This window comes from Vitis riparia, chromosome 2 (assembly GCF_004353265.1).
Source record: "Vitis riparia cultivar Riparia Gloire de Montpellier isolate 1030 chromosome 2, EGFV_Vit.rip_1.0, whole genome shotgun sequence".
NCBI lineage: Eukaryota > Viridiplantae > Streptophyta > Magnoliopsida > Vitales > Vitaceae > Vitis > Vitis riparia.
Genome location: NC_048432.1, coordinates 5,343,520 through 5,352,774, shown reverse-complemented (window position 1 = coordinate 5,352,774; position 9,255 = coordinate 5,343,520). Strand labels below are relative to the sequence as shown.

General features: G+C 32.6%; 1 long non-coding RNA gene across 1 annotated transcript; it reads right to left on the bottom strand.

Moving 5' to 3' along the window:
• Window positions 1–7,464: 7,464 nt before the first annotated feature.
• On the bottom strand, window positions 7,465–8,133 carry LOC117905459. Its single transcript, XR_004649735.1, has 2 exons — window positions 7,992–8,133; window positions 7,465–7,863 (listed from the first exon to the last, which is right to left on the bottom strand). It is a non-coding gene; the product is annotated as an uncharacterized LOC117905459 (long non-coding RNA).
• Window positions 8,134–9,255: the final 1,122 nt, after the last annotated feature.

The following is a 9,255-nucleotide window of genomic DNA, read 5'->3' as shown; positions in this document are numbered from 1 at the left end:
CAATTTTTGCACTTTGATGATATCACTAAAAGGAGGTCCGTTATAATAATAATAATAATAATAATAATTTATCTTTTAGTTTTTTATTTGGATGTTCGATAAAATTTAATATTTATTATTTAATAATTTAAAGTGATTTCAAGCTAAATTATATTTAAATTATTATGTTAAAAAATTATTATTTAATTTTTATTTTGAATACTAAAGTTATTTGATAAAATTAACTTAAAATTTATTTTAAATTATCAAATTGATATATTAATTTCTCATAAATTATAATTAAGACAAATAGGATCAGAATAATAATAAAGGTCGTGGAGTAGTAAAGAAAATCTTGAAAATAACAAGGAATGTTTTGAATCCAACTCACCTACCACTTTAATGGATAAACATCCCAACCCTTGGAACATACTACAACCCCACATGGCAAAGAGCTCACATCAATTTGCCAAACCTTCTCATTGATGTGAGCTCTTGGAGAAAGATTAGTATGTTATCCTTAAAATAACTTTTATCTATTAAGCAATGACCCTTTCATTTGACATCATCGAAATCACTAAGACTAACTTTTGTCCCTGCTTGACGAGTGAGTCTCGCAATTAAGCTCCCTTCTACTTTTGTACTCGAGGGCCAATCTCCATTCAATTAGAGGAAACCTTTGCACGCCTTTGTTATCTTTTAGAAAGTATAGGATAAAAATATAAAATGAAAATATATATTTAAAAATAAATTAATTGTTTTCACTTATTATTTAAATTTATTTTTTATCTTAAATCATACCATTAAATTATTTTATCATAAATACTTAATTTATATAAGTTATTAAATTGATTTACCGGCAAAAGAGAACTTAATGGTTAGCCTTCAAGTAATTTATGAAACCCCATATGAAACAAAGAGTCCATGCTTGAAGGGCCTAAATTCTATTTTTATTTCCAAGCGGGACCCACTAAAATAAAAGTATATACTACATCTTATCATTAAGACAAATTATTAAAGATTAATTAAAATTCAACAAAAAGATTCAATACAACTTTTTATTATTATAATTCTGATGCTAAAAAATGAAATGTTATAAAAAATAATCATCCAAAAATTTTAAATATACTGCTCATTTTGGGATTAGGATTGTTGTTTTCAAGTAAAGAAGATGAGGGCAATGTTATAATTTCACATGTTATATTTGTATTTTATTTTTTCATAGTTTTTATGATAAAAGTAAATATAAAAAAAATATTTTTTTTAATATACTTACGGAAGTTATTGAAAATATGTGAAATTAAAATCATTAAATGAAATTAAAAACTTAGAAAATTAAAATAAAAAATGAAATCAAATTATAAAGCAATGGGATTAAAGTTGAAAAAAAATATAATAATAATAATAATAACATATACAAAACAATAAAAATCAGATGCATCGCCTAATCAGGAGTAGAGATTAGGTGTAGAGAAAGCGTAACTAATGGTGTTGGGAGTTATATGGATTGTTAAGTTATTAATGAAGAATATTTGGAAGTTATTATATATATTTATAATTATAGTTATATTTATAAGAAAATAAATAAAATAACTGATTTAATTAAGATATATCTTAAGTTATTTTTTTTTAATTTTAAATCGTACCATTAAATTATTTTATTAAATATATTTAATTTATTTAATAATTTAAATTAAGTTATTAAATTACTTTAAGTTATTAAATTGGTTTACCGGCATAAGATAATGTGGACCCCGCATTTTAGCTCATGCGTTTCCCACTCGATGGTGAGCTCGACTTTTACTTTAAAAATGATTTTTATTGATTAAGAAAAATGACTTGGAGTCACCACTTATTTTCGTTTTATTTTAAAAGGGTAAACAAAATAAGAAAGAAAACCCTAAGTGCGACTCTTTATTTTGGAAAAGGGGATCTACGAAAAATCGGATCGGGTTCGAGGGTCAGGTTACTTATCGGGAAGGTATGGTAAAGACCGTAGCACCCCTCTATGCCCCTAAAATTGGGTCTCTACAAATAAAATGCAGCTGTTGTGGCAATTGATGTGGGAATCATTGAATACTTAGGGTGATCATGCACGTGAGGGAATCAAAACACTTAATAAATAATCGACCGAAGTGAGAACGAAGCATACCTTGGCATCAATCGATCAATGCGCTATCAAGAAGGGGGGTTAGTACACAATTAAAAGAATAATCTCATGCATGTCATAGAGCAGAATGAATCAATCATGTGTGATAATCAAATCAATCAACCAATCGTAAAATCACTTATGCAGTGCCCCCACCACAACCCGTTTATTTTGCATGAATTAATATCACAGATTCTATTATTCCAAAATTATGAAAAATTCATTCACGCTTATTAAAATCAAGAGGAGCGAAAGATCGTTTGAAAACCAGAGTGGAATTAAAACTATTTGAGAGAAAATTAGACTTTTGAAATTTAATTGAAAAATTGGAATCTCGAAGATCACTAGAAAATTGGAGTTTTAGAGTTTATTTGAAGATCAGACTCTTAGAGGTTGAATGTGAGAATGTGAATTTTAGAAATCGAATTTGAAAGAGGTTGGAATTTTGAAAATAATTTGAGGGTTCGGGATCTTAAAAAAAAGATTAAGTTACAAAAATTGGGATTACGGGGGTTAAATTTTGAAAATGATCAGGATTGTAAGTTATTTAAGAAGTAGAAATTATGAAAGTTGATTTATAAAAAATTAGAAATCTTAAAAGTCATTCGAAGGCAGAATTTATAGAAATAATGAATAAAATAATAGTGATAATGATAATAATAAGTAGCGGGATAAATATGGGGATTGGAGCATGAGAAACTGAAAATTGAGTTCAATGATTGAGATTTTTAACAAAAACAAATAGATAAACATAGAATAATGTTACTAATTTAATCAAAACGATATTTGGATGGATGAAAATGAAAAGTGAGATTTGTGAGATTAAAAATTAAATTAGGAAGTCAGGTTTTTAAAGAATTGGACTTTGAATAAATAAATAAATATAGGATGACAATTCTCCTTAAGGAAAATAACATTTAAATGAATAAAGGAGAATAGTGGAATTTTTAGGGTTGGAAATTAACTTAGGACATCGGATTTTTGAAGGGGTAGACTTTAAATAACTAGATAAAAACGGGATTGTAATTCTAATTGATGAAAATAAGATTTAAACGAATTATTGAAAAATTAAGTTAAGGCATGGGATTTTCGAAGGATTAGACTTTAAATAAATAGGTAAATAAGGGAGGATAATCCTAATTGATGAAAATAAGATTTAAACGAATTGTGGAATTTTTAGAATTGAAAAATTAAATTAAGGAGTTGGATCTTCGAAGGATTAGACTTTAAATAAGTAAATGAATATGAGATACTAATTCTAATTAAAGAAAATAACATTTAGATCAATAGTAGAATTTTAGAATTGAAAATTAAACTATGACATTGGATCTTTTTAAAGGATTGGATTTTAAATAGATAAATTAATATAGGATGATAATACTAATTAACGAAAATAACATTTAAACCAAATAAAAAGAATAGTGGAATTTTTAGGGGTTTGAAAATTAAGTTCAATGATTGAGATTTTTAAAAGAGATAAACAAGTGTGGAGTTTTTCTAATTGTCGAAAATAACATTTAGGCGAATAGTGGAATTTTTAGGATTGAAAATTAAATTATGACATTGGATTTTTGAAGGATTAGACTTTGAATAAATAAATATGAGACAATAATTCCTAATTAATGAAAATGACATTTAGACGAATAAGGTTTGAACGGACTATTGAAAAGTTGAATTAAGACATGGGTCATTGAAGGGTTAGACTTTGAATAATTAGGTAAATATAGGATAATGATTCTAATTGATGAAAATAAGATTTAGGCGGATTATTGAAGAATTTAAATTAAGACATGATTTCCTTGAAAGATTTAGATTTTATATAGCTAGATAATGTGGGATAAATAATTATGATGGATGAAAATGAGATTTAAACAAATATTTTGAAGAATTAAATTAAGACATAGAATTTTTGAAGGATTAGACTGGATAGATAGATGGATATAGGATAATAATTCTAATTAATGAACATAAGATTTAAACGAATATTTAAAAAATTAAATTAAGGCATAGGGTTTTTTAAGGATTATACTTTAAATAACTAGATAAATACATGATGATAATTCTTAATTGATGGAAATGAGATTTAAACGGATTATTGAAATATTAGATTTAGACATGGGATTTTTGAAGGATTAGACTTTGAATAACTAGATAGATGCGGGATTATAATTCTAATTGGTAAAAATAAGATTTAGGTGAATTGTAGAATCTTTAGGATTGAAAGATTAAATTAAAGCATAGGATTTTTTGAAAAATTACTTAAGGACCTTTGTTTTGAAAATAGAATGTAAAGTTTAGGATGTAGCAAATTTATCGAGACCAACATAAGTGAATTTTATACAAGAATTTTCATATATGGTGATTAGACATAACTAGAGGAGGGAAGATGAGATATAGGTTATTTTAAATTTTGAAAAGGATATTCAACCTTAATACTTTGTCTTTTAATTGCCTTTAGGTTGAGTTAACTAAATTGGTAAAAAATAAGATGACAAATAAATGGGAATGATTGAATTAATTAATTATGGATATTAGAGGTTTGTTTTTCTTCTTTTTTTTTTTAAAGGATTATTTAGGAATTGGGCAGCCTAATGGGCTAACTTGAAGTGGGCATGGGCCACTTTAATAAGGGGAATTGGCATAAGGCCTTCATCAATGTAAATGGGCCTAGGCTCCAACTTAAGCCCAAGTCCAATGACATCAATGGGCAAGACTCAAGGCTCCATCTTCAACATAGGCTTGGGCCTGGGCTCCAAATTCAAACCCAAGCCCAAAGCCATCATGGGCAAAACCAAGCCCGTCACCAACACAAGCTCCTTCACAGCCTAAGGCATCCCTCTCCATCAAGGCAACTCCTTCAGGCGAAGCCTCCACTAGCAATGACGTAGAGGAGAGGGGCAGGGATGGCGGCGCCGAGACGGTGGAGATGCATGGCTTTCGAAGCCACGACACCTACAAGTGGACGTCTCTGCTGATGGCGCCATCGACCATGCAGCGGGAGCAGTTGAAGAGGACGACGAGCAGGCCGCCATCGACAACTTAGAGAGAGGCGCCCCGGACCGAAGCAGCGGTGCCGAACCCCAAAGGCGGCTCCGGCAAGGTCCGTGGGGAATGGAAGGCTTGCTTGGCTGCTGCCCGTTCCCCAGCCACTGAAGAGGGCTTGCGCGCATGGAGGTGTGAGTGATGGTGGATACGCGGGCATAGAGAAAAAAAGGTGGCGAGGGGTGGGATCGACATGGAGATGGGTGTTTGCGTGGATGTTGCAGGGTTGGGATGGAGTGATGGCAGTTTCGTGTGGCCATGCACGGCCATGCAAGCATGGGGGGATGAGCTTGACGAATATTGGAGCATGGGTATGAAGATGGGTGTGGGGAAGTGAAGGCAGCCATGCATTCATGCTTCTTATGCGCTAAGTGAGAAAGGAAAACTAGGCGGTGGGGAGTGGATGATGGAGGGTGGAGAGCTGAGGAAATGAAGATGGCAAAGTATTAATGATGGGTATCATGGAGGGACTGCAAATACCTCATATGAAATCTTCAAAACAGAGCCAAGAAGACATAGAAATCAAGCATAAAATAGGTGTGATCAAACTCATATGTTAAAAGCAACACGTAAGGATCTCCTATGCTCACATTCAGACACTAGAATAGGATCTCACAATACAAAAAAAAAACGATAGAATGGCGTGAACAAGAAAGCATCAACAACATATGGAAATGATACCTGTGACAACCTCCTTCAAGATGTCTCGCCGGCGTGTTTCCTCCTATCTCTGGCTAGCTCTCTTCCGTTTTGCCTTCCGAGCTTCCCCCTCCAGTTCCGTCCTCTCTCTCTCTCTCTCTCTCTCCCCCCCCCCCCCCCCCCCCCCCCCCCCCCCCGAAGATCTCCTCTGTTTTCTCCCCTCAACAAGCCATCACCAACCTTCCTGTTCATGCATCAGCAAGCATGGGCTTGCAACCACCCACCTGTAGCTGCACGTCCATGCCTAGAGAAGGGATAAAGCCTGCAGTTGGGGGTCCCCTACCTCTTCTAAAAAAATAATGAGAAGTCCTGAAAAATCACCTCCCCGGGCCCTTACCACCAAAGGGGGTCTACAGATAACTTAATGATTAACCTTCAAATAATTTATGACAATAGCATGCAACAGCGGATGAAACAAAGAGTCCATGCTTGAAGGGGCTAAATTCTATTTTTATTTTCAAGCGGGACCCACTAAAATAAAAGTATAGATGACATCTTATCATTAAGATAAAATATTAAAGATTAATTAAAATTCAACAAAAAGATTCAATACAACTTTATATTATTATAATTTTGACGCTAAAAAAATGAAATGTTATAAAAAATAATCATTGAAAATTTCAAATATACTGTTGGTTACAAATATTATTAAAAGTAACATGTAATTATCAAAATGGATATGAATTTTTTTTTAAATTTAAACAATTTCTTTATTCCACTATATAAACCAAGCTTTAATTAAATAAATTACTATCTTATTTAAAACCCAATTCATAGTAGTTTCCTTTCTATTTTTTTTTTAAATATAATATTTATATTTTTATACTTTAACTAAATTCAAGTAAACTTGATATTAATAATTTTTTTGTAATTTATATTTTCATGATGAGCATATATAAAGGGAAATTATAAATACATTCACCTAAACTCTTTTCACATCTACCCTATTGGCACGCTCACTTAAAAACTTCTAAATACATCCACCCTACAATTTTAAAAAACCGAAAAGACCCTTCCCATTATTCTCTCTAAACCCATCTTCTTCCTTTATCCCTCGACTACAAACCCTGATTACAAATCATCATGTTTGAAGTTTATTTAATATTAGAAGCCTACTGTAACCATGGTCATAACTAATTTTTGATAAAAAAAAAACATGTTAAAATGGTTGAAAAACAATTTGGAAGGATGTATGTGTAATTTAAAAGTGAAAAATCATGAATGGCTGATGTAAATGAAGGATAAAAAAAATTAACCTCATGATATTCAGTCTAAGAAGGTCTAACATAATTGAGATATTCAATCCTTTAATTCCAAACATCTCAACTATGTTTGGTTCTTGAGTGTTAGACATCTAAGCTAGGACCTGACATCATGGTTCCATTTTTTTTTTTGGTTGTTGAATGGTACAGGATTTCATCAAGGGGCATTTATAAACTCACTAAAATAAAAGATAATGAAAAAAAATATGTAAAAAAAATTGTAAAAGAAAAAAAATTACTACACAACATAATAAAACATAATAGACAAATAAATCATGACCTTTGAAAAATGGCCTTTCACCTGTTTCAAAATTGATTTCAAAATCCATTAGATTACTTGGAATCATTTTTCATTTACTTTTACTAAACAGTAGCCAAAAGTAAATTACAAACGAACCCTCCATATGGAGTGACATTTAACAAAGACACCAACACAAAGAAAAACACCTTAGAGGGTTAGAAAGTTTATATAACACCAAGGGAGTTTGAAAAAGCATTCTACGATGGAATTCTACAAAGCCAGACTAAGAAGCAGCTTATGATGTAATGTATTCAACTTGGATTTTACTGTGAGGTTGGTGAGGGCATAAAAGTTAAACACCCACCTGCTCATGAGCCACAGCTTGTTCGACCTCCATTCTCATCCGGTTATTGATCCCTGTATGCTGATTATGTCGGGAAATTCATCTATAGAACTCAGCTTCTCCAGGATCAACCTCTCTTGCTTGGCATCTATGTTATAATGTAGTTAAGATTTCACACGCTATCTCATTGAAATAAAATTAAAGTAGGCCATGTATATGAACATCATATCTCCATTAACAATCTAGCTTAACTATGGACACAGATTGTGAGGATACATTCCTGATCAGGATTCTCAGTGAAATTGGAGTGCAGGGCATTCCCGACACTGTCCACAATGGCCGAGGTGGTCATGGATGATTCAATGCAGAGAATGGCTGTGATGGCATCTAGTCTGGTGACCTCATTTCTGAACATCATTCTTGCATGTGCTGCAACATTACCAGAGTTACCAGAGCATCATATGAGTAGGAAGGTTGTGTTGGAAAGTCCATGGAGGGCGAGATACCTTGGGCTAACCGTATCAAGCTTTCTAGCATGCGCACAGTTGTTCGTGCTGCATTACTTGAATTAGTGTTCATCACATTAACCATAATTGGGGAAATAAACAAGAGGAGAGATTCAAATTGGAGACCTCTCATTAACCATAATTCCAATACCAAGGTAATCCAAAGCTAGAGGAGCATCAAATCAAGTATCCAAGCATTTGTCCATATAAACTACAGTGATAGATGTTAAGATAGCACCCAGTGTTCATCTCCTCCTCAAACTATGTTTATGGATGTCGAAGCCACTATAGGTCTTTTATTGTTTGTTTGTTGTTCTTTCATAGTTATTCTCAGCGTTCGAATTGATTCTTTTGGTACTCTGTCATTGTATACACTGTCAAAGAATGTTAGGGTTTACAGACTAAGGAACACAAAGGGAGAAGATAAAGCAGAAGTAAATGGAAACCTAGAATTTGCATTCTTCAATAATATCTTATACATAGATATAACATATAGCACATAACCATAACACCACTAATCGGTGAAATGAGCTATCCACCTTACCCTAGTCAAGGAACATGGTAGAAATAAGCTCACTGCTGACAAATGCAGTGCCCTTAAAAATTCCAAAACTGAAAGCTAATCCATTGGTACATCAGGATGAGACAAGAGCACTGCTCACAAGTGAGACCGGAGCACAAAGCAAAGACAAATTCCCAAAGGACTGGCATAAGGACCCATCAAGAGAATCATACATTAATGAAATGGATAGGTAACATATGATAGCACTATGGAAATATCTTCACCAAAGAAAACTGGTGATCATAATCTTCCAAACCACAACAAAACATGCCACTATATTAACTTATACCATTAATAATACATGCCTATATTTAGTCTGACATAGTATTGATATGAGCGCAAGTGGGCAAAGACATAATTCCAGATTATAGTGCAGTGCAAAACACTAATGAAAGATTTTACCTCCTAAGTAAGGGAAGCGGCCAGATATTGGCTAGATTTTCATCACGCTTGACTTTCTCTGATTCTTCAG